The sequence below is a fragment of the Hemiscyllium ocellatum genome, chromosome 9 (genome assembly GCF_020745735.1).
Source record: "Hemiscyllium ocellatum isolate sHemOce1 chromosome 9, sHemOce1.pat.X.cur, whole genome shotgun sequence".
In the NCBI taxonomy this organism is placed as follows: Eukaryota; Metazoa; Chordata; class Chondrichthyes; order Orectolobiformes; family Hemiscylliidae; genus Hemiscyllium; species Hemiscyllium ocellatum.
In genome coordinates this window covers 65,038,622-65,065,153 of record NC_083409.1, presented here as the reverse complement: position 1 = coordinate 65,065,153, position 26,532 = coordinate 65,038,622, and positions in this window count along the sequence as shown.

The window sequence follows — 26,532 nt, the reverse complement described above, 5'->3', positions numbered from 1 at the left end:
AGCAAGGGTTCAGTTCCTCCAAATCATCACAGCTGCTAATCTTGTGCTTTACATTAGGAGAAAGTGAGGATTGCAGATTCTAGAGAGTCAGAGTGGAAAGGTATGGAGCTGGAACAAGCACAGCAGGTCAAGCAGCATCCAAGGAGCAAGTCTTGACCTGACCTATCCTGGAGTAAAAAATGAGGTCTGCAGATGCTGGAGATCACAGCTGAAAATGTGTTGCTGGTCAAAGCACAGCAGGCCAGGCAGCATCTCAGGAATAGGGAATTCGACGTTTCGAGCATAAGCCCTTCATCATACTGACCTATCCTGTCCATTTTCCTTCCCACCTATCTGCTCCACTTTCCCTCCCGACCAATCACAATCACCTCCTACCTGCATGCACCTACTGCCTTCCCACCTACCTTCCCCCAGCCCCACCCCCGTGCCTCATTTATCTCTCAGCCACCTTCCCCCTCCACATTCCTGATGAAGGACTTATGCCCGAAACGTTGCCTTCCTGCTCCTCAGATGCTGCCTGACCTGCTGTGCTTTTCCAGCATCAGTTTTCAATTTTTTCCTTCAGGTTGGCAGGAGCAGAAAGACCTATTTCTTACCTGCTTGCCCTATTCTCAGCAATCATATTGTTTTATCATGTTGACATGACAAATCTTTTGCTTTTTTCCCTGTTCTGGGTACTCAATTATAATTCACTCCTCTATACAAGCCACTAAACTAGGCATTTATAGGTTCACCTGCTTTGGAAAAAGTACTAGCATGTAGCCTCCTACGCAGGAAGATTTAGGTCTGAACATATTTGTCTGCTTTTTTTTCTCACTGTCTGGAAGATTTTGAAATGTTCACAGACAACTTCGTAAACACATGATGCTTGTTCTCAGAATTCTACTGCAGAGTCTCATGTGGAGATATTTTTAAATTCTCTCATGGGACGTGGGCATCGCTGGCTGGTCGGCAATTATTACCCATCCTTAAATGCTCTTCTGAAAGTGATGGTGAGCTGCCTTCTTGAATCGTTGCAGTCCAGGAAGACCCACAATGCTCTAAGTGAGTTAATTCCAGGATATGACACAGCGACAGCAAAGGAAAAGCGATATATTTCCAGATCAGGATGTTGAGTGGCTTGGAGGGGAACTTGCAGATGGTGGTGTTCCCATATATCCACTGCCCTTTGCTTTCTAGATGGAAGCAGTCAGGTATTTGGAAAGTGCTGTCCAAGGATCTTTGATGAATTTCAGCAGTGTATCTTGTAGATAGTTCACAGTGCTGCTACTGACCATGGGAGGTGGAGGAAGTGGATGTTTGTGGTGTTGTGCCATTCAAGTGAGTTGCTTTGTCCAGGATGACGTCAAGCTTTCTGATTGTTAAAAATCACACAACACCCAGGTTATAGTCCAACAGGTTTAATTGGAAGCACTAGCTTTCGGAGTGCTGCTCCTTCATCAGGTGGTTTTTGATTGTTGTGAAGTTTCCTCTGTACACTTCAAAATCTTCCAGACACCCATCTAGGCAAGTGTGGAGTATTTCATCGCACTCCTGACTTGTGCCTAGTAGATGGTGGACAAGTATTGGGAAGTCAGGAGGTGAGTTACTTACCACAATATTCCTAGCCTCTGACTACTCTTATAGCCACTATTTTTGGATAGCAAATCAGGCTGAGTTTCCAGTCAATGGTAATCCCCAAGAATGGTGATTCTGAGGGATTCAGTGATGATAACACCATTGAACTTCAAGGGACTTGAATTAGATTATCCCTTGTTGGAGATGGTTATCATCTAGCATTTGTGTGGCAAGAATCATTATTTGCCACTTGTCAGACCAAGCATGGGTATTGTCAAAATCTTGCTGCATTTGAACATGGACTGTTTCAGTATCTGACGAGTCACAAATGGAGCTGAACATGGTGCAATCATCGGACAACAACCCCACTTCTGACCTTATACAGTCTTGGAGTCACAGTCATAAAGTTATACAGCATGGAAACAGACTCTTTAGTCCAACCAGTCCATGCCAAATATAATCCCAACCTAAAATAGTGCCACCTGCCTGCTCCTGACCCATATCCCTCCAAACCTTTCCTATTCATGTACTTAACAAAATGTCTTTTAAACATTGTAATTGTACCTACATCCACTACTTCCTCAGGAAGTTGATTCCACATGTGGTCCACCATCTGTGTAAAAAAATTGTCCCTAGTGTCTTTTTTAAACCTCTCACCTTAAAAATATGCCCCCTAGTTTTAAAATCTCCCATCGTTGGGAAAAGACAACTACCATTCACTCTATCTATACCCCTCATTGTTTCATAAATTTCTATCAGATCATCTCTCAACCTTCTTTGCTCCAGTGGAAAATGTCCCAGCCCATCCAGTCTTTCTTTCTGTCAAATCTTCCATACCTGGCAACATCCTGGTAAATCTCTTCTGAACCACCTCCAGCTTAATAATACCATTCCTATAACAGGGCAACCAGAACTGGACATAATATTCCAGAAGAGGCCTCACCAATGTTTAGTACAACCTCAACATGACTTCCCAACTCCTCCACTCAAAGGATCAAGCAATGAAGGCAAGTGTGCCAAAAGCCTTTTTTAAGGTGTTTTGTCTATTCGGTCTATATGTGACGCAAACTTCAAAGAATTATGTACCTGCACAGGTCCCTCTGTTCTACAACGCTATTCAAGACCCTAACATTAATTGAATAAGCCCTACTCTTGTTTGTTGCATGAAAATGCAATACTTCGCATTTACCCAGTTCATATGCCATTTTTCAACTCATTGACCCATTTGATGAAGATCCTTTTGTAATCTTAGAAAACCTTCTTCACTGTGCTATACCACCAATTTTGGTGGCAACCACAAACCTACTAACCATGCCCTCTATATACTCATCAAAATCATTTATGATGGAAGAAAAGTCATTGATGAGGTAACTGAAGATGGTTGGGCCTAGGACACTACCCTGAGGAACTCTTGCAGAGTTGTCCTGGAGCTGAGATGACTGACCTGCAACAACCACATCTATCTTCCAACATCCTGCCAGGTATGGATCCAATCTCATTCTATGCTAAAAACATTTACACTTGAATGGAATAAAACCAGTGTACTCATGGGGTGAGAGCCAGGGGAAAATGGAAGAAAATCTAGCCCTTTACCACAGTCCTGAGGGAACTCATAGCAGTATGCTCTGACTACTGTTTTTAGCATCAGATAGTACCAGTCCAGCATCCCCTGTGACTGTAGGTGATTTGCTGAAAATTTCCACTGGGTAATGCATGGGTTACCAATGACTTCACTGAACATTGTGATCTGTTTTGGTGTGCAGACCTGAGCCAGTGAAGATTTGGGTCAATTCCCTCACAACAGTGTTGGTAGTTAATGGTTCTCAGGGGATCGGTCTCTGGAAAATGGGTAGCCACATGTGGTAGGGATGTACTCGTTTCCCCATTTGCTTTGGGCTGGTATTGCATGCAGTCCACTAGCACATGGCTGAATGGTTTCCTAAAATGTGGCACAACAATCAGAATTTCAGATATAATAGTCGGATAGGGCTTTCTCACATCTTTGCAGATATGGCAGGTTCTGAAAAGCATTACTACGTACTTACGGAGGTGTGGCCAGTAAAACTGCTGGCTGATGCATGTCACAACATGCTGAGCCATTGAATCCTGTGAGCTAGCTACAATATTTACCGACAGCATCTTAGCAACACCAATATCTGGTGGATCACTGTCCACTCTCATCTGCAGGTTGCTGAGGAGAAGGGGGTTATTTTAATACAGTAACACTTAAGTTCTACCTCTGCCTCAGTTACATTGTGAACAGTCTGAGTGTTTTTTAACAGTGGGTCAGTTTGTTGGGATGCGACCAAGGCAGTTCTGTTTCGAACCTTGCTGGGGGTCTTCCAAACCCCCGAAGGAAATTTTACATAACTCTGACAGAGGGCCTTCTGTTTGCAGTTCCACCTCAGCGTCTTCTGGCTGAACTTGTCTGGTCATGGATCATGTGACCACACAGCCAGGAAAAGGCCCCTCTCACCCTAAACCTATGCCCTCTGGTTCTTCTGCAGCTGTTTGGTCTCTCTGACTCCAGTGACCTTCACAGAGACCACGGGGGATGCTATGACTTTTAATCCCTCCAACTCCTTGCTATGGAGCACATCCACCCCATCCACAGAGACAACACCCACTGTCACTGGCCCAGACACAGGGTCACACTCCAGGTGCACCTGGTAAATGGGAATGGGCATCTACCCTCCCCCAATCCTTTTAACCAACACCTTGGCAACTCTGAACTCTCTGGTGAGAAGGTCTCGTCTTTTCCTAGCAGTACACGTGGCTGGCCCTGGTATCAAAATCAGTCCAGGCTTTCTTGCCTCATCCTGGGGAAATGTGACCATACTAACTTTGAACAGAGTTCTGATAACTCTCAGCAATTTGTTTAATCACATTTATATTCTCAGAAGTGCCTTTACAGGGAATCACAGTCACAGTCAGAATCAAAACTTGGGTATGCCATATTACTGACTCCCATTCGCTGCATAGAGTGGAATCGACCCAAGAAATCCCATTGCTTTTTCTTCCCCATAGCATTCAGCAATTAGTCCTGACATCCTATACCTTTCAGCAATTAAAACACTCAGGCTTCATGCCCTTGGCTTTCAACTCAGTACCACCCGCCTCTCATGAGGAGGAATTTCAACATTTCGTTTTTTCTCTCCCAGGTGTGTTCAGTGCATTTCCTACCCTACCCTTTCTGGGTGTTTGGAGGTGACGAGGAAAGAGTTTCTTCTGGAACAGGAGCTTGTGAATCAGTTCATAATCATCTGACAGTCTGTCTGGAGATGAGACATTTTCTATTTCTCAAGGAGCATTCTTATTGGGAAAAGGAATGGAGTTTTTGGATGCCTCAAGGAGAATTATTTTATGGAGGTTTTTATAAGTATCTTCAGTCTTAGGTGTTCATGCCTACCAGTCAAAAGTGAACTAGTTAAGCCTTTCAAATTCCAAATATATCTATTCAAACTGTTTTAACAGAGTATAGAATTTTTTACTTTACATCTCGAGCTATGGGCTGGTAATTCCTTAAGATAGTCTTTTATACTACCTCATATCAGTGCAACATTCCTCAGGCAAGAGGGTGTAAACTTTACGCACTTTCATTGGAAGATTACTGTGCAGAAATAAGAACCAATGTTGGACTGGCCATCTTCACTGTTGTGCTACCTGCTCAAAAAAGATAAAGAAGGCTTCCACCTCTGCCTCCATAAGTGGAGGAATTAAATTAATCCATGTTGCCTGCACCTTAAAACTGGCGCCTGTAACGACTTCTTGGGACGCCGTAGCATTCCTATTCCTCTGTTTGAGGAACAGATCTTTTAAAGTCATAGAGTCATAGAGATGTACAGCATGGAAACAGAACCTTCGGTCCAACCTGTCCATGCCGATCAGATATCCCAGCCCAATCTAGCCCCATCTACCAGCACCCGACCCATATCCCTCCAAACCCTTACTATTCATATACCCATCCAAATGCCTCTTAAATGTTGCAATTGTACCAGCCTCCACCACTTCCTCTGGCAGCTCAATCCATACATGTACCAGTCTCTGTGTAGAAAAGTTGACAAAGTTGTCTCTTTTATATCTTTCCCCTCTCACCCTAAACCTATGCCCTCTGGTTCTGGACTCCCCCACCCCACGGAAAAGACTTTGCCTATTTATCCGATCCATGCCCCTCATAATTTTGTAAACTTCTATAAGGTCACCCTTCAGCCTCTGATGCTCCAGGGAAAACAGCCCCAGCTTGTTCAGCCTCTCCCTATAGCTCAAATCCTCCAACCCTGACAACATCCTTGTAAATCTTTTCTGAACCCTTTCAAGTTTCCCAACATCTTTCCGATAGCAAGGAGACCAAGAATTGCATGCAATATTCCAACAATGGCCTAATCAATGTCTTGTACAGTCACAACATGACCTCCCAACTCCTGTACTTAATACTCTGACCGATAAAGGAAAGCATACCAAGCGCTTTTTCACTACCCTATCTACCTGTGACTCCATTTTCAAGGAGCTATGAACCTGCACTTCAAAGTGTCTTTATTCAGCAACTCTCCCTAGGATCTTACCATTAAGTGTATAAGTCCTGCTAAGATTTGGTTTCTCAAAATGCAGCACCTCACATTTATCTGAATTAAACTCCATCTGCCACTTCTCAGCCCATTGGCGCATTTGGTCAAGATCCTGTTGTAATCTGAGGTAACCCCATTCGCTGTCAACTACTCCTCCAATTTTGATGTCATCTTCAAACTTACTAACTATATCTCTTATGGTCACATCCAAATCATTTATGTAAATGACAATCCTTGAAAGTTACTCCCCCCCCTAAGTCTGCTCAGAATGCTCTGGTATTGACTGTCAACATCTTGTACTGTACTAGTGCAACCTTAAGAAAACTTCTTGCATTTTTATTTTAAAGTTTGGTTCAAATTTGAGGGAATTCCCAAATTGAAAAGCCTCCAAGTGAGGAGGAACTGCCCCCTCTTCTTTATCTACCCACATACTCAGCTGATTGCAGCAAAGTTAATTTATAAAGTATCCCTTGCTTGTCTACTAAAAACTGCAACTTGCTGTCTGGCTATTGCATTTGCCTCCAGAAAGCGACCATATTTTAAAAGTTATTCATTGGTCGTGAAGCATTTTGCGACGTCAGATAAGCTCATTAAAACTGTACAATTTAAATGTGTCCTAAGTATCAGATCAGATTAATTCTCTCTGAATTGAAATGGAACTTGCATCACCTCAATTCTTAAGGACCTTATCTATAAAATGTGTAAACAAAAGCCAAACAACATAATTTCAAAGTGTGATTGAAGTCTTTTTGCAGCCTTCAATATAACATGAGATCCTTATTTCAATTGCGATATCTCTAGGTGTTGTCTTTTGATGTTTGGTTTTTTATGCTGATTTACTGATCAAATAGATAAAGATATATTGATAAAAATGCTACAAATATAGTTTGGCCTAAAGCCCCAGTATTCTGACTCTGCTAACATAAACAGGAGATTTATATCAACTGGTGAGATAAAATAGTTAAAGCATGGTGATGTGTTTATTTGAGACAAATATAAACTGTAGATGCTGGAATCCAAAGTAGGCAGGCAGGAGGCTGGAAGAACGCAGCAAGCCAGGCAACATCAGGAGGTGGAGAAGTCGATGATTCAGGTGTAACCTTTCTTCAGGACTTCAGATTAAAATAAAATATTCCATTCAAATCACTTGTGTTGAACTAAATAAAATTAGAGGCAATGAGGAATTTGCAACAACAACGGCATGTGATGGATGGCATTTATAGGAGAGGGGAAAACTCACAGATACAGCCACATAAATGGGTTAACTCCAGGAAAGTTAAGAGAGGTACACAGTTAGTGCAGGAGTCTTCTGTGGCTATCCCCATTTCAAACAAATATGCTGTTTTGGAAAGTTAGGGGGTGATCGATTCACTGGAGAAAGTAGCACGAACAGCCAAGTTTCTGGTATTGAGACTGACTCTAATGCAATGACTGGTACGTCGGGTTCCAAGAGATCAATTGTTCTAGGGCACTTTCCAGTCCGAGGTACAGACAGACGTTTCTGTGGCCAGCAATGAAAAATCAGAATGGTGCGTTGCTTCCCTGGTGCCAGGATCAAGGATGTCTCAGAGAGGGTGCAAAATGTTCTCAAGGGGGAGAGGGGCCAGCAAGAGGTCATTGTCCACATTGGAACCAACGACACTGGAAGGGAAAAGGTTGAGATTCTGAAGGGAGGTTGCAGAGAGTTAGGCAGGAAGTTAAAAAGGAGGTCCTCGAGAGTAGTAATATCTGGATTACTCCCGGTGCTTTGAGTTAGTGAGGGCAGGAATAGGAGGATAGAGCAGATGAATGCATGGCTGAGGAGCTGGTATATGGGCGAAGGACTCACATTTTTCGATTATTGGAATCTCTTTTGGGGTAGAAGCGACCTGTACAAAAAGGACGGATGGAAAGGGAACTAATATACTGGCAGGGAAATTTACTGGAGTGAAAGGGAGGATTTAAATTAGTAAGGTGGGGGTTGAGGGGGTGGCGGAGGGACCCAGGGAGATAGTGAGGCAAGAGATCAATCTGAGACTGGTACAGTTGAGAACAGAAGCAAGTCAAACAGTCAGGGCAGGCAGAGAACAAGGTAGGACTAATATATTAAACTGCATGTATTTTAATGCAAGGGTCCTAACAGGGAAGGCAGATGAACTCAAGGCATGGTTAGGAACATGGAACTGGGATATCATAGCAATTACAGAAACATGGCTCAGGGATGGACTGGACTGGCAGCTTAATGTTCCAGGATACAAATGCTACAGGAAGGATAGAAAGGGAGGCAAGAGAGGAGGGGCAGTGGTGTTTTTGATAAGGGATAGCATTACAGCTGTACTGAGGGAGGATATGTCTGGAAACACATCCGGGGACGTTATTTGGGTGGAACTGAAAAATAAGAAAGAGATGATCACCTTATTGGGATTGTAGTATAGACCCCCTAAAAGTCAGAGGGAAATTGAGAAACAAATTTGTAAGGAAATCTCAGCTATCGAGAAGAATAATAGGGTGGTTATGGTAGGGGATTTTAACTTTCCAAAATAGATTGGGACTTCCACAGTGTTAAGGGTTTAGATGGAGAAGAATTTGTTAATTGTGTACAAGAAAATGTTCTGATTCAGTATGTCGATGTATCTATTAGAGAAGGTGCAAAGCTTGACCTACTCTTGGGAAATAAGGCAGGGCAGGTGACTGAGGTGTCAGTGGGGGAGCACTTGGGGGCCAGCGACCATAATTCTATTAGATTTAAAATAATGATGGAAAAGAATAGTTGAAGTGCTAAATTGGAGAAAGGCCAATTTTGACGGTATTAGGCAAGAACTTTCAAAAGCTGATTGGAGGCAGATGTTCGCAGGTAAAGGGACGGTTGGAAAATTGGAGACCTTCAGAAATGAGATAACGAGAATCCAGAGACAGTATATTCCTGTTAGGGTAAAAGGAAAGGCTGGTAGGTATAGGGAATGCTGGATGACTAAAGAAATTGATGGTTTGGTTCAGAAAAAGAAGGAAGCATACATCAGGTATAGACAGGATAGATTGTGAATCCTTAGAAGAGTATAAAGGCAAAAGGGGGATATACTTAACAGGGAAATCAGGAGGGCAAAAAGGGGACATGGATGGGTATATGAATAGGAAGGGTTTGGAGGGATATGGGTCAGGTGCTGGGAGGTGGGACTAGATTGTGTTGGGATTACTGGTCAGCATGGATGAGTTGAACCGAAGGGTCTGTTTCCATGCTGTATATCTCTTTGACTCTATGACTCTAAATGTACTTCTAATTAACAAAGGCCAAAGGCAAAATGACCCACTCGGGCTACCAATTTAATAGGACTGTGTTCTTCTCATTGGAAGATGAAGTAAGGGTGATCAAAGATGCTGTGGTTCCCATGTCTGTATCAGTGCTTAGGTCTTTCCTTGGATGGTGAAGTACTACGGAAAATTCATATGTGACCTGGCCTCCACCCAGGCACTCTTACATTTGCTACTGAAACAGAGTGATCCTTGGAAATGGTCTTGTAACTAAGATGTATCCTTGAGGGAAGTTAAGAAGTAACTATTGTCATCTCAGATATTGGGTCACTGCGATCCCAATGTGGTGTTGACCCCAGAGAGGAACGCCTGATGGCCTATGCTTCCCAGACTTTGGCTGATGCTGAGTGAAGACAAACCTGATCAAGAAGGAAGCTTTGTTAGTTATTTTTGGTGTGAGGAAGTTTCACCAGTACTTTTATGGATGTAAATTTATAATGATAATGAACCACAAACCCCTGCTAGGGTTATATAAAATGGACAAAGCCATGTCATCCATAGCTTCAGGTCAAATTCAGTGATGGGTTCTTATTCTGAGTGTGTACAATTACAAGCGGGGGAGGAAAAGTGGCAAATGCAGATGCCTTGAGACACCTCCCAATGGCAGATGCACCACAGCGATGACACCACTTGAAGAGTCCATTCTGGTTTAATCTTCTGGACACCTTCCAGTCATCGCTGACAATATCTGACTGTGAACACAAAAGGATCCCATCCTAGTAAAACTAAAATAGCAGGTGGTGATGGGGGAAGCAAAAGGCCTTCAAAACCAGAATTGAAACCTTTCTGGATCCAGTGAGACCAGATCACCATAGAAGACTGCATATGGGGAGTAAGATTGTCCTTAGCAAAGGTCTCTGCCAGATTCTGGTTGAACTCCACTAGAGTCAGCCAGGGGTTTCCACATTGCAGATGTTGGCAAGACGTTATGTCTGGTAGCCAGGCCTGGATACTGACAAAGCTACATAGGTGGGGCAGTGGCCAGAATTCCAACAAGGACAAAATTACCACCAGCAGCTCCTCCACATTCATGGAAATGGCCAGTTAACCCCGGACTTGATGATACATCGACTATGCTAGTCCTTTCATAGGATCTATGATTTTGGTCATTGTGAACGCCCAATCAAAGTGATTGCACGGGGAAACGGGGAAGATGGTTGGAAAGTTGTGAGCATCTCTTGCAAATCATGGATTCCCAGAATTACTTGTAACAGACAACAAGCCGTCATTTGGCAGCAGGGAATTTGAGTATTTCCTGCAGTCAAATAGCATTTGATATTAAGGACAGCTCCACACCATCCAACATCCAATTGTCTGGTGGAAAGAGCAGTCCAAATTTTGAAGGTCAGCTTAAAGAAACAGCCTGCAGCTTCACTCGATACCTGCCTGTCCCAGCTCCTGTTTGATTGTAGGACCACCCCACACACAATTATGGGGACAGCTGCAGCAGAGTTGCAAATGGGGAGAAGACTCTGCACCGGGTCAAATCTGATCTTAATGGACCTGGGGATAAGGTGGGTTAAATGACATTGGGAACACCAATGCAGAACACGAGACTCCTTTAAACGAGACAGGCAGTTTACTTTGGGGACAAGGTTTGGTGTCGAAATCACAGGAATGGCTCTGTATGAGTAAATGGCAAGGTTGACATGAGGTCAGGTACTGTGATGTAGAAAGTTCAGTAGGTGAGGTGATCGTGAACAAGCATGTGGACCACACGAAAGCAGCAACTTCTCAAGTGGGGCAGGAGCAAAACATACCTGGCTCCTCAGAACATCTGGGGTAAGGCTGTCAGAGCCCATGGGTTCTCTACCCCTGTCTAGTGTTGAAAAACCCTCTAAGGATGAGATGGACATGGCAGGGGTCACAGCCTTGATACCGTTACTGCCTGATGAAGAAGAAGATGAGTTTCAGCCAAGATGCTCCTGGTACAAGTGATGGGCTAAGGTCCAGTACACACTGCCAGTATCCAAAGCAGAGTCAGTGGAACTGAAACTGGTGTGAAAATGCACCAGGAAAAGCTATAGGAAAAAGAACAGATCTACATGCCGGAACTTAGTCAGGGAGGAAGGTAGTGATTGGAATGATTGGTTCTCATTGAATATAAGTTCCCTGATTGAGATTGTTAACCTGGTCCAATCAGGGATCTCTGGCTGACAAATATAAACAAGCCACTAGGTGGGAGGGGTGGGGGCTTGCTGGGTCTGTATTGTCTGCACTTCTTCTGTATGTAACAGTTTTGTTTAATGTACAAATGTTGTTGCCACTGTCTTGTTAAATGTGGAACTGGGATTTGAGGTTTGTCCTCATTCTCTGTAAAATGGTTGAACGGTAGGGTTTGGGGCCTAGCTTTGCTGCTCCTCTCCCTTGTAAAATTGCTGTCTCTTTTACAGCTGTAAATGTTTATTGTAAACTGTGTTTTGTAATTTGTTTAATAAAATAAAAAAATATATAAACAAGCCACTCGGGTGTTTTCCTATTTTCCTGGTGGTGTAAATTAAATAAAGATTTGTGAAAAAAAAACAGGAGAGTAAGTTTGAATAAAGATTTGTGCACCTTGTGTCTCTCACTGTGTCTCACACCTGCACACACACAACATCTGTGCTGGGGGGAAAAATAAGCAATAGAAGAAGAAAAAAATAAACAGTAGTGTCAGACATCATGCTCACTCTGAGAGCTGGCTCTGAGGGAGCTGGGAAAAATCACAGGAGAGTAAATTTGAATAAAGTCATGCACCTTGTGTCTTTCACTGTGTCTCACACCTGCACACACACAACATGGGTGCTGGGGAAAAAAATAAGCTCGACCGCAGTTAGGTGGCAGTGTGGGGGTTAAAAAAAGAAAAAAAAAGAGAGAAAAAAGAAAAAGTAAAAAACAGGAGTGTAAAATAAGCACTACCGCAGTTAGGTGGTAGTGTGAAGGTAATAAGGAAAGAAAAAGAAAAGAAAACATGAAAAAAAAGAAAAAAGAACAGGAGTGTGAAATAAGCACTCCTGCAGTTAGGCAGTAGTATGGGCGTTAAAAAAAAATAAACAGGAGAATAAATTTGAATAAAGATTCATGCACCTTGTGTCTTTCACTGAGTCTCACACCTGCACACACACAACATGGGTGCTGTGGACAAAATAAGCACTACTGCAGTTAGGTGGTAGTGTGGGGGCAAAAAACATAAACAGGAGAGTCAGGGTTCTGCTGACTCTAGGAACTGGCTCTGTGCTAGCTGGGTCAGTGTCGTGTACTGTACACGTGTAAATAAAGGGTGACTTGGCGACGGTATATTGGCTTTCATGGAGTTATTCCAGTGAGCGCCATCAAAATATTGCAGACTCCCTTCACATTTTTCACAAATGCAACATTATTGCTGCAGTAGCCAGTGTCCTTTACTTTGAGAAATTCTTTCAAAAGGCTCAGGATATTTGTCCAGCCAATGATATTGTTATGTAATATTTAGGATAATACACCTTCATAACACTATTTAAGTCAGAATCTCCATAAAATGCAAAGCAAATATTTAAAGGTCTCTAGCTAGTTCCCATATGGCATAACTAATCATTTATCAAAACAATAGGTAGGTGGCACACTGTGGGAGGGGACTGAGGCATTGTTGATTCACTCAGAACAGTAGACTTTGTGAAGACACAGATCGGCAGTATAATTTACTTAACCTTTATTTCATAAAGAAATTATTCATGAATTTAAATGTTAATTACATAGTTGACTTATCCATGGATTTCACTATTCAAATGACTTTGATAATGATGGCCTTTTTGTGAAACTGCCTCCACATCAACTTCTCAGATTTTAATTTGCCATGTGTCTTTGAAGTTGATCCTCTGTAATGCTGATCACAAATTTACCTTCTTCGCATGCAGAGCTTTATGTCGGGATTAATAGTCACAATAATGCCTCATTTTCTCGTGGGTATGTGCTGTCAGTTCTCTGCAAGAACTTTAGGATTTTGAATTTGAAAACATCTTTTTATGCTTCAACTCTTTTAATCTAAATCCAAGTTTCATTTCAGTGCTGTACTGCTGAATTTAAATTCTAAGTAATGCTTTATAATTGACCGGTCTTAATATTCTTAAGATTCTAGCTTGTCCCTTTGCCCCTGTCCTGGTAGTTGGCAGTATATCTTTCAGACTGTAAATTGATCTGGACGTAGATGTGAACTTGTTTGGAGGAAAAATGGAATCAAATCAATTGCAGATCACTAAGCTATCACTTGGCTCTAGGTCTGCGTTTGCACCTACATTATCCTTCCGTAGTTTTCCTCCAATTTTTCTCCACATGGCTTCACTATTCTTCTTCTCTTAATGTAGCAATTCAATGCTTTTGTTCAGTTTTTCAGGTGCCAACAATCCATTAGACAGACTCAGACTATAACCTCTTCTTTCTCATTTCTGCTTTTTGAGAACTAATCGTCCTGTTTCTCAATGTTGTGGCATTTGCATTTATGCACGTGCATTTATGCAAAAGGTAAATTGCACATATCTTTCCTTCACTGAGCAGCTGCTTATGGAACAAAGAAATTTATTTTATTGGGAACATTTTAACAGGAAAGTGGAGAGCGAGTTATAGTTCATCCTCAAGTTTTATGCTTCAGAGAAGGTCAAATGATGGAAATTGGCCCACTTCATTTGTTATAACATTAATCACAATTCAAACTTTTATGGTTCTGGGTGCAGTCACAGTGTCCATAGATATGTATATTTTTAACATCCATCATTCAAGTAGGTACCAATAAGTACAACAGATATTAAGTGCATTGTCTGGCAGGGCTAACTCATTTATAACATTATCCCTGGAAGGCAAGGGCACAAAGGCTATTGCACTTTTTTCCAATACATTAGAAATTATAGCAATTCCCTATCTTAATATCATCATTTTATTTTCAGAGTTCTATAGTCCAAATCTCTAACAACTATTGTGAGCCTTGAATGCACAATTTCAGTAATTTCATTTTTCTTTAACCAGATTTTTCTAAGGATGCTGAATTTCTATGCAAGAATGAAAATGCTTATCATGATTCAGAGATTTTTGCTGTCCATTACAGATCATGCCCTTACCAGATCACACTCGGCCCTTTATTTTCAGCAGGATATATTTGACCATTGTCAGTCTCAACAGTACAATAGTAAACTGTGTATTATGTAATAATTATCCATCATTTGGAATGCTTTGTCTTCCATGCACTCAACATCTTAATAAACCTCTTCCTGCACTTATATCTCCAACAACAGTGTTCCAAATGTTGCATAACTGTCTGCAGCATCCAGTTATGTTAAAAAAACTGGTCTATTGTATCCATCTTCACAATAAAAACAAAATTAACACTCATGTAACTGAAGCTCTAATAAAATGAGGAACTTAAGAATATTAGGATAAATAGCTAAATAGTGCTGGAGAAATTAATGAGGTTGAAAGCTGGGAAACATCTGAAGTTGATGGTCTACATTGTAGGTTTGAAAGAGGGAGCTGCACAGATAATAGATGCATTGGTTTTGATCTTCCAAACTTCCCTAGATTCTAAAATTGTCCCTATTGATTGGAGAAATAAATGCATCACTGTCATTCAAAAATGAGGCAAGAAAGGAAGCAGGCTAGATCACCAGACATTTATTTTAGGGAAAATGCTATTATTAGAAACACAATGAACATCCACTTAAAAAAAATCATTATTTAACAGAGCAGAGTCAGCATGGATTTTGGTGAAGGAAATCATGTCAGACAAATCTGTTAGATTCTTTGTGAATGTAATTGTTTTGGTAGATAGAGAGGAACCAAAGGATTTAGCATATTTATATTTACTAGAAAATCTTAAGATTACATGCCATATGAGAGGTTATTATGAAAAATTAAAACTCATGAGATTGAGGATAATTGAGGCTGAGCTAATGGACAACAAGCAGGAAGTATGAATAAAGGGGCCACTTTCAGGTTGTCAGATTGTTAACATCACCCCCTTGAGTTGCAGTTAAGGTCAATTCTGTCATAAGTGTCAAATATGGAACTCTGAGTGCAGGATTTGCTCCCTTTCTTTCCTGCTTTGATGTTGCTTTGTTGCATCATGTTATATTGTTGTAATGAATCTATTACCTTTATCCTCACAAAAATATACATTGATGAATCTAGGCTAGGAATAATGTAAAATCTTTGCAAAAGCTTAGTCAGTGCTACTAGTTAAACACTTGGTCCTGAAACAAAATATCCTCCCTCCCAGGGTAATCTAATTAAACAAATATATCACTGTATGAAATTACTTATTAGGCATTAAACTGCTTTGAGTTAACTGCTGTCACTACATAAAATTCCCCATTTAAGAACTGAATGGAAGTTTGCTGCTAAGGACCCGTCAATCTGAAACATTTCTTTTTTGAACAAAATTGCCATGTGACATCATATCAAATTCTTTCTGAAAGTCCAAATATATAACATCCATAGCACTACCCTCATTCATTGCCTGTGTTACCTTGTCAAAGGACACAATTACATTTATCAGACTTGACCTGTCCTTGACAAAGCCATGCTGACTATAGTATTAACTTATTTTTCTTTAAGTGTATATTTACCTTATCCTGTATTAGTTTTCACACTATTGAAGTCAAGCTGACAGGTTGGCAGTTTACTGGGTTATCTTAAATAATGGCGTTACAATTACAATCCTGCACTCCTTTGTGACTAATCCTGTGTTCAGAAAGACCTGGCAAGTTCCTGTCCATAGCTCCACAATTTGCTCTGTTACCTCTTTCAGCAATCTAGGATGCATCCAAATTGGGCCTGGTGACTCGTCTACTTGGAGAGCCTTTTTAACACAGAGCTGGGAATTTGTGTTGCAGACGTTTCATCCCCTGTCTAGGTGACATCCTCAGTGCTTGGGAGCCTCCTGTGAAGCACTTCTGTGATCTTTCCTCCAGCATTTGTAGTGGTTTGAAACTGCCACTTCCGGTTGTCAGTTCCAGCTGTCCGTTGCAGTGACCAGTATATTGGGTCCAGGTCGATGTGCTTATTGATTGAATCTGTGGATGAGTGCCATGCTTCTAGGAATTCCCTGGCTGTTCTCTGTTTGGCCTGTCCTCTAATACTGCTGAAAATGTGTTGCTGGTTAAAGCACAGCAGGTCAGGCAGCATCCAAGGAACAGGAAATTCGACGTTTCGGGCCAGAGCCCTTCATCAGGAATTTTAACCAGCAACATATTTTCAGCTCTGATCTCCAGCATCTGCAGACTTCACTTTTTACTCTTGTCCTCTAATAGTAGTGTTGTCCCAGTCAAATTCATGTTGCTTGTCATCTGCGTGTGTGGCTATTAAGGATAGCTGGTCGTGTCATTTCGTGGCTAGTTGGTGTTCATGGAGCGCTTCACAGGAAGCTCCCAGGCACTGCGGATGTCACCTGGACAGGGGACGAAATGTCTGCAACACAAATTCCCAGCTCGGCAAACAGAATCACAACAACGAGCACCCAAGCTACAAATCTTCTCACAAACTTTGAACACCAACGGGCGAGAGACGCTAGGACAAGCCAGGAAATGGGAATTCTGTGCCAACCACCTAAGTGCCATTTATGAACAACTCCAGTTCCTGCATCCATGAACACCAACTAGCCACAAAATGACACGACCAGCTATCCTTAGTAGCCACACACGCAGATGACAAGCAACATGAATTCAACTGGGACAACACTACTATTATAGGACAAGCCAAACAGAGAACAGCCAGGGAATTCCTAGAGGCATGGCACTCATCCACAGATTCAATCAATAAGCACATCGACCTGGACCCAATATACCGACCACTGCAACAGACAGCTGGAACTGACAACCAGAAGTGGCAGATTCAAACCACTATAAATGCCGGAGGAAAGATCACAGAAGCGTTTCACAGGAGGCTCCCAAGCACTGAGGATGTCACCTAGACAGGGGACGAAACATCTGCAACACACATTCCCAGCTCGGCGAACACAGCCACAACAACGAGTACCCGAGCTACAAATCTTCTCACAAACTTTGAACTTTTTAACACAACTTTTTTGTTTATCATGATACTGCTCAGTTCTAAAATAACTTCTGGGAACATGGTTGTGGAGCAGGGCTTCGGAGGCCAGAGCTCATTTGCTCAGTCCACTTTTCATTTTTTTTCTTTTCTCTCTTTTCCCTTTTCTTTCCTCTTTTATCTTACTTACCTCTTGTTGAACAGTTCGGTCACAGTGAAGGCACCAGCGGTGGCAAACGGGCTCAGCGTGGACTCGTGGCAGCCATGTCAGAGGCAAGTTTGGGTTCAGAGCGACATATGCATCCAGAGTTGATTCATGGAGTTGGCAGGAGAAGGGAGTTTGGGCCAGTGTGGTACCTGGCAGCATTGGCAACGGCTGCATCAGCAAGGTCCAGTGAGGTTTCATAGTGGTGAGGGCATCAGTGGGGGGCACGATAGCACTGAAGAGTGAAAACTTTTGTTCCAGCAGCCATGGCCCTCGAAGGGAATTCTGCTTGGCCAACAGGCCCATGGTCCATGGCCCTTAGCTGAGCACTGAACAAAAAGGAATGTAAGGGTGAACACTTTTTCTTTATTTCTTTACTCTTTGCCTTTCTCTTCTACATTTTGGTTTATTTTTCTATGTTTTAAGATGGCACCAGAGAGTGGCTACACTATATAACACTTCTTGCTGTATTTTGTAACAAGATACATGTGACAATAAATAAATCAAATCAAATAAATAAATCAAATCTATTATTCAATAGCCTTATTTTCAACATGGATCATTGTCACCATTTTCTAATTTTGTAAAGACAGAAGCAAAATATTTATTTAGTACCTCTGCCATATCCTCTGCTTCAGTGAGCTGCTTACCCTGCTTGTTCTTTATGGAGCCCACTCTCTCCTTCACTAATCTTTTACTATTGATATGTTAAAATAGCATTTTACTGTTTGTTTCAGCACAGCTTGCCATCCTTTCTTCATGATTCCTCTTAGCCTTCCTTATTTCAGCCTTACCATCTCTCCTGCATTTGAGATACTCTTCCTGATCATTATTTTCCAAATGCTGCCCCAGCTCTGATGTTCTCCATTTGGTCTGCCTTATTTCTGAGGACTAGATCCAGCACAGCTCCCTCCCAGATAGGACTGGAAATGTATTTTTCCAGAGGATTCTCCTGCACACATTGTAGAAATAACCCCTTCCATGCCCCCACTCTATCTTTTTCCCGGTCTACCTAAGTTGAAATCTCCAACTACCACAACCTTAGTTGTCCTGAAGGTGTCTATAATCTATCTACAAATGCTCTCTCCTACTTCCTCTCCACAATTTGTATCTCTATAATATATACCACACAAGGTGACCGCTCCCTTCCTATTTATCACCTCCAACCATATAGATTCTAATTCAGGAACTGTATTTTGTTCAAGATAAATTAGTCTACCTTTGATCATGACAGCTACACCTCCTCCCTTTTTACCCACCCAGTTTTTACTAAAAGCTTTATGATCCAGGATGTTACATGTCCTGTCCTACTCTGGCTTGAGCCAAGGTTCTAATGATATTACTTTGTCATATCCCTTACAGCAATTTCTACTTCCAGTTACCCAATTTTATTCATAACACACCAGACATTTACGTGTGTACAATTTAACCCTGCCTTATCTCTTTCTTGCCCGTTGGAAAATGAGCATTTCCTTGTTCACCATCAACACTCAAGCCTTCTCTCATTTCCATTCCCAACCTTCTCTTTTACCCTCTCTGGTACTTTCAAAACTAGGCTCATTGGTCAACCCATCCTCAGTTTAAATCCATCCCCACTTCACAATTTACTTTCTCAAACAGGAGATTAGTTCCATTTCTGTTCAGATGAAGGCCTGTCTCCTGAACAGCTTTTTCCTTTCCCAGAAGTGATCCCAAAGTCCCAATGTCCCAAAAATCTAAACCCTTCCCGTCTACACTATCCCTCAAGCCATACATTTACCTCCTCGATCTGTCATTGCATAAATGGTGAAGCATATGCACAGATAGTCTTTCTGAGATTACTGCCGTGAAGGTTGTGCAATTCAACCTAGTCCCTAACTCCTGACAGTGATTCTGTGAATAAATGTGAAATGACTCAGTTTGGTAGGAAAATAGAAAAATCTATTTTTCTTTATACATTGCAATGCAGGAAATCTTAATATTCGAAAAGCTTTTAGCTTTCTTGTACCTCAGTTAAATAAAGTTAAATTGCAAACACCTGAAGACTTTAGAAAGGAAATGATGTGTAAATCATTTGTAATGTGCACAGTTTTGGCTTTGTATGTAAGAAAGGATCTACCTGTCTTTCGTGAGTGTGTGGTGAAAGTTCACAAGACTGATTCCTCTTCATGAGGGGACAAACCTATGAGGAGGTTGAGTAGACTAGGCCTACTCAATTCCCAAGAATTTAAAAGAATGAGGGGATCGCACTGAAATATGTACAATTCTTAAGTGGTTCAATGGGGAGATACCCTCATGTGATTAAAATGCTGTAGTGTGGGACTGACCGGCTTTCTTGCTGGTCTGGTTTCCCTTTCAATGTCAATCCAGAATTATGAGTTAATGCTTTGACAGCCACTGGGTAGGACTGTCTGGAGTAGGATTTTGGCTCTGTAACTTTACCTCAAAAAACAGAATTTGACCACTATGCCAAAGATTCACTCCTGTTTGCCAGGGAAAGTATATTCCCTGGCAAACAGGTGATGCTGTAACAGTGTCCTGGAACTTCCAACCATCCTACCAATACCAGACACGATCATTGGTCATGCCACTGAAATTCCTGAGATTATACAAAGATAATTATCCAAAAAATTATCAGATGCTTCTAGAATTTTCTTTCAGCTGCCAATCTCAATAACTGCTCAAAATAGGGCTTGCAACAACAAAAGAAAATACATCAGATTATCATTTGAGTTAATCTTCCAAAGATTCCACTTCAATGATTACTTTGCCCAGAAATGTGTTTTGGGAATGATGGATTTGTACAGTTAAGTACAGGCTATGTCAATGCCTTTCAATTATCTGTATGTCACATTTTTCCAATTTCTGCCAGAATACATTATTTTAAAACTTGGGAAATAAGTTCAAATATTTTACTGAAAGTAATTCTATTTTTTTAAGAAAATAGAGGTCATGTTTCTCTGTATGTGTAAAATGGGTGTTAAAGGCCTCTGTTTTGACTGAAATACAGATTCAAGCCTCTGGTTTCTTTTCTACCAGCTTTATAGCATATATTAAACTAAGGATCAGAGAGACAGGGGAGAGAGGGGCTGCGAAAAATTAGGGTGAGAAAAGATCAATTAAAATGGCAAGGTGAGAAGGTGGGGGCTGTATTTTCTTAAAGTGATGCTGTAACAGTGTCCTGGAACTTCCAACCATTCCACCAATACCAGACACGATCATTGGCCATGCCACTGAAATTCCTGATGCCAAAAGGAAGCAGCCCTTACCATATACCTGAATCGTAGAGAAAGCTACAGTAGTAGTTGCAGCATTAGTGGCTTATCCATGGCTTTGGGTCAGATTGGAGGAGGACAAAGCCTCTAGGAGAGCCTCCCACTCTGTCTGTGGTAATTATGCTGGTATGCACAGCTACTGCTGCTAGGCAATCCCAGAGAGTGATGGTAAGAAGGATCAATTGGAGAGCAATGGAATAGGAAAGTGAGTCTTCTGCGTAACCAGCATTTTCATGTGGCACCCAGAGAAGATTTGCTTTAGTGGTTCTTGTGAAGACGAATGAGGGCAAACAATTAAATTATAAAATTATTTTGGAAAAAACAGATAGAATGAAGGATGAAATCCTATTGAGAGTGCGGGTCTTCTGCATGTGTGCGATTCTACCTCTACCCTCTTTCTTGTGGATGTTGTCAGATTGCTTATCAGCTTCCAGCTTTGGAGGAGGATATTTCCCTCCAGACAAGCATTGGAAACGTCCAAGCCAATATATATGGCCCAGTCACTAATTCATTGACTCCAGGCACTGTCTCAAATATAACAGACTGTGTTCAACATCAGCATTCTATTTAGCCCTGTTCTAAATGTACTTCCACCTCTCTAATGTTACATGCTTCCACTCCTGCTTTGGCTTCTCTGTAGCTAAAATCCTTATCTATCTTTATTGTCACAAGACTCAAAATGTCCCCTTGGCTTATCTCCCACATTCCAATGTTCATAAACTTCAACTCATTCAAAATTCTACTTTTCACATCTTAGCCCAAAACTAGACTTGAGCAACTGCCATTCCCAGGCTCACTGGCTCTTGGTTCGCAGTGTCTTCATTTTAATTTTTCATTCTCGTGTGTGAGTTACTTCATGGGCCTACCCTGTTATATTTCTGTAACCTCTTCCAGTGGGCCCCTTCTAACTCTGATCACTGACTCCCATCTTCCCCCGTAACTCTCTGATCCTCTGATTTGTATATTCTTTGTTCACTTCACCCCATCTTTAGATTAGATTCCCCACAGTATGGAACAGGCCCTTCGGCCCAACAAGTCCACACCAACCCTGCAAAAGAGTAACCCACCCAGACCCATTCCCCTACTTTATATTAACCCCTGTCTAATGCTAACACTATGGGCAATTTAGCACCTGCACATCTTTGGACTGTGGGAGGAAACCAGAGCACCTGGAGGAAACCCACGCAGACATAGGGAGAATGTGCAAACTCCATAGAGACAGTCACCCAAGGAATCGAACCCAGTTCCCTGGTGCTGGGAGGCCGCAGTGCTAACCACTGAGCCACTGTGCCACCCCAAATGGCAGTCCCAAAGGTTGTACAGGCAATACACACCAAAGTTGCTTCAATAAATAGTTTCACTTTCTTGCCCTCTTTTAAGAGATACATTTAAACTCACTCGCGTGACCAAACTGTTGATCAGCATCCACCCCAATCCCGAATCTCCTTCTTAAACTGAGTGTCAAAATTTGTCTATTATTTTTCCTCTGTTAAGTACCTTTGGTCTTTTTATGCACATTAAAGACTTCTCTTAAAATAGAAATTGCTTGTTTACTTTGCTGTCACCAGCCTTGGTGGAATTGAATTAGAATGGAAGACTGTGGAGGAAGGAATTAGGGAGTCTTGAAACTAGGTGAGTTCAAAGGGGGCAGGTGGAGTGATAATGAGTGGGTGATAGGAAATGCAATGGGTATTGGAAATGTGAAGAGGTTGGAGATGTGATAAAAGCACGAAGATGATAAGAAAGCGTGAGTAATCGGGACAGAGGTTAGAGAGCAGCCAATAGGGCCAGATTTCCACTGAACTCTTTTCCCAAAAGCAACTCGGAAACTTTGCTGCCTGGTTCACTCACGCACTCACATTCCACCCGCACCCACCCCCCTCCCCCCAACATACACACACACACACACAAACACAGTTCCATCTCATTCAGTTCCACTTACCACTGAGACAGAAAAAACAAAATAGAAGCAGGCAAGGAAAGGAAGGAGAGACAGGGCAGAAAGAATAAATAGTAACAGGAATGCATCAGACACCTGAGGGAGAGTGCCTATATTTTTGACATATCACATGATGATATTAGTTTTCAGATTAAGTAACATGATTCTTCTTTATATTCTTGCTTCTGCATGCTTTCTGCATTAAGATGTACTTCTTAATATGACTGACAAAGTTACCACATCAAAGGAAATTATTCTGAACAGTCAACTATGAGGACTGTTGCTAGAAAAGATAAAAAGCTCTCGGTTTATTCATTTTATTGTTCTAATAAATATCATCATAGCAAAATGTATGAAGCACTTGCATCAATGTGCTGACCTCCCTGATATTAACCAGCAGCTGTATTCCTTCCTTTGAAATTGTTTTCAGCATAATTCACATTACCGTTCATTTTGCATAAAATAAAAAATGAATTATTAGAATCCTTTTCGGCTGAGATTGGATTAATTTCACAATGTCATAAGTAAATACACAATAGAGTTATCTCTTTGTGCTTGGTCAAAATTATTTGGAATCTTCTTTTAAAACAAGTATTTTATTTGTTCTCATATAATACAACAAATGAAACTTAAACATACATCGCGTGTGTAGCATGTAAATGTTTAATCCAGTGCAAAAGACTTCTGTTGGCATTTATGTGGCGCATGAGCCTCTCCCACCCAACTTCATCTCACTTTATTAACATAGCCTTTTAATCATTTTTCCGTTATGTCCCTATCTCATTTCTCCTTAAGTGAATCAACACATTTTACTTCATCTACTCCCTGTGATAGCAGATTCCTAATTTCAATCACAGTTCTGAATGAAAAAATCCTCTTGAATTCCTCTTTGAATTCTTTGTAACTATCTTATTTATTTATTGTGACTTTCTGCCAACTATTCAGTCATGACAGCCACATCACCCAAGTGCATTGCAGCACAATCACTGACACAGTCTTTTGCAGTATAACATAGTGCATACTGGAGGCAGCAGGAGCATGGTTGCATGCTCTTACCCCAATTGAGGAGACTGGGTTTGCGACAACAGTTTGCGACAATCACTGAGGTCATGGCCAGAGACGAGGCTGAAATCATTAGATGACATTAACCTCATACTTAATGCTCCTTCTTATACCTAGGTGCTTCCCCTGTGAAAATCCCTTCTGATTGACAAGCTGCTGAAAGTGCCTCTCTTCCTCCCCTTGTGCATTTCTCCTTTCAGTGACTCAAGAACTGCTGGGCAGTGATGAAAGAGCAAGAGGCAGAAGATCAAGAAGACACTGATGATGAAGATATACTGTCACTTCATTTCACATTCTTAGCCAATGCCTCAGTGACTGACACTGCAATCCACTTGAGAGAATTGCTTTGAGGTGGGTTAAATAAAGTGACTAGTGGGTAACTGTTAGATGCATTGACAGGCCACCATGAACCTTGACATCTGCTATGCTGAGGAATATACGGTTCTACAGTGATCCAAGCAGTGGAAGTGTTGCTTCTGAATTATATTTCATATGGCATGATTTTCATTCAATGCCTGCTGCACACATTGCTGGGGCCAGAATCATGAATTATGTTTTCTATCTATATCTCTTGTTAATTAGCCTGTGGTAGCTCAAATGTAGAGGACATAATAAACTGCCACAGTATTAAAGCAACATGGTTCTTGACAGGACTTGAACATTCACCTATATGATATTATATATGTAATCATACACTATCTGGATATTGGGTAAGTCGAATCCCTTTCAGTTGTGTCACACCCCAGATTTGACATACAACACAATATGTGTGTAGTCAATGGCACTCTACACTCTAGGGAGACCTCCAATCCTTGTGAAACTCTCTGATCAGTCCACTGATGCTTTCTAGCAGGTGAGAATGATATGCAGTTGTTAGATAGCAACTCTGCAGTGAAATCCTAACTGCAACTGTTGAGAACAACTTGTGAATGTTGCAAACATCACCTGGAAAGAATCAGACGCATAAACATTCATGGCTAGAGTCACCTTCATAGCCACTGAGAATGTCATCTAGTTCTGCTCCAAAGTAGAAGTAAGACTTCCTTTGGAAGAACTGCATGAACCCTTGGGTAGATATAGCATCCAGCTGAGATACCCTATCTCCACTCCTACTTTTACCAGCTTGATTACTCTTGCATCCACTGTGTTCATTAGCCTCATCATGCCATTCAAGGGCAATGCCAGCCATTGCACCTATTTGTGGCAGAAACCAGGTTGCGTAGAAGCTTTGAATTCAGAATAAACACATTCACGATGTGCCACTTTGCTCTTTGTAGAATTTAGTAAACTTACAATAACCTTCTCCAATCACAATAATTGGCAGACATCAATCAGCAACGAATCTAAAATTGGTTAATGATGTATTTAATTATTTAGGTTGGAGGAGGGAGTCATACTTACCATGTTCAGTATTGCACATTTAAGAGGTGATGTTAATTGGAGCATTGATTTCCAAAAAACAACAGCAAATCAGTGTACACATTGTTGTTGTCACAATCTGCCTATTCTATTTATTTCCTGTACATGTTCCATATGCAAATCAATGTTGGCACCCTCAGAAAATGGAGTCTACTGGAACACACACGCCAGACTTTATACCTATCTGCTGCAAAATAAAATGGTGCATCAATAAAATGGGGCAAAGGAAGCAAATTTAGCAGACATTTTATCATGTTATCTATCATCATAATTTTTAGTCACATCTCCTTGTTGATCAATTGGTTAGAATGTGATAGCAAGCTCAAGCAATATGAGAAGGGTTTCTATGTTGTGGCTGCAATTCTAAAAGATGTTGTAATTTTAACCATGTTTGTTTTAGCACTGTGGATCGTAGTTTAAAGGAATTCAAATGGGACTATGGTAAAGCTCAGGACAAAGCTGAAATCTAAAATTGATAGTTCAATATGCTGGCAGGTTAAAAAAAAAATAGGTTAGAGATGGGCTTTTATTAAAGAGGAAATCAAATTCACAGATTGTGGGCAATGTTGATAGTTTGGTGTCTATGGGAGTGTGTGGTTAAATAAGTTTTTAAACACTGTGCATAATGTCAACCTACATGGGCTATACATCATTAGCTGTGTGGTTAGAATTTGGACATAGTGAGGGTTCAGGAAGTAAATCTTCATTGGAGAGAAGAGTATAGCGATAACAAGAGCTGAGGGAAGGGAAAAAAAATCACAAAACACAAAAGGTTTCACAACAGTTTTAGGGGAGAACTGATGAGAGAGAGTTTGTCAGATGGATAGCATTTATAACTTCGCCAATTCTAGAAATCATTCTGATTGACTTTTCACTCTGGTTTATGGAATCAATCAATTAAATGTAGCATTTTTATTTTCTCCATCTAAGAGTTGGTAAAAGATAGCCTTGTCAGCATTGCCATGTACCAAGAACAAATAGAAAATATTTGATGCTGTACCATTAGATTAGATTACCTACAGTGTAGAAACAGGCCCTTTGGCCCATCAAGTCCACACAAACCCTCCGAAGAGCAACCCAACCTCCTACACCATGGCAATTCACCTAACCTACATATTTGTGGACTGTGGGAGGAAACCCACACAGAGGATGTACAAACTCCACACAGACAGTTGCCTGAGGCAGGAATTGAACCTGGGTCTGTGGTACTATGAGGCAGCAGTGCTAACCGCTGTGTCACTGTGCCACCCATTT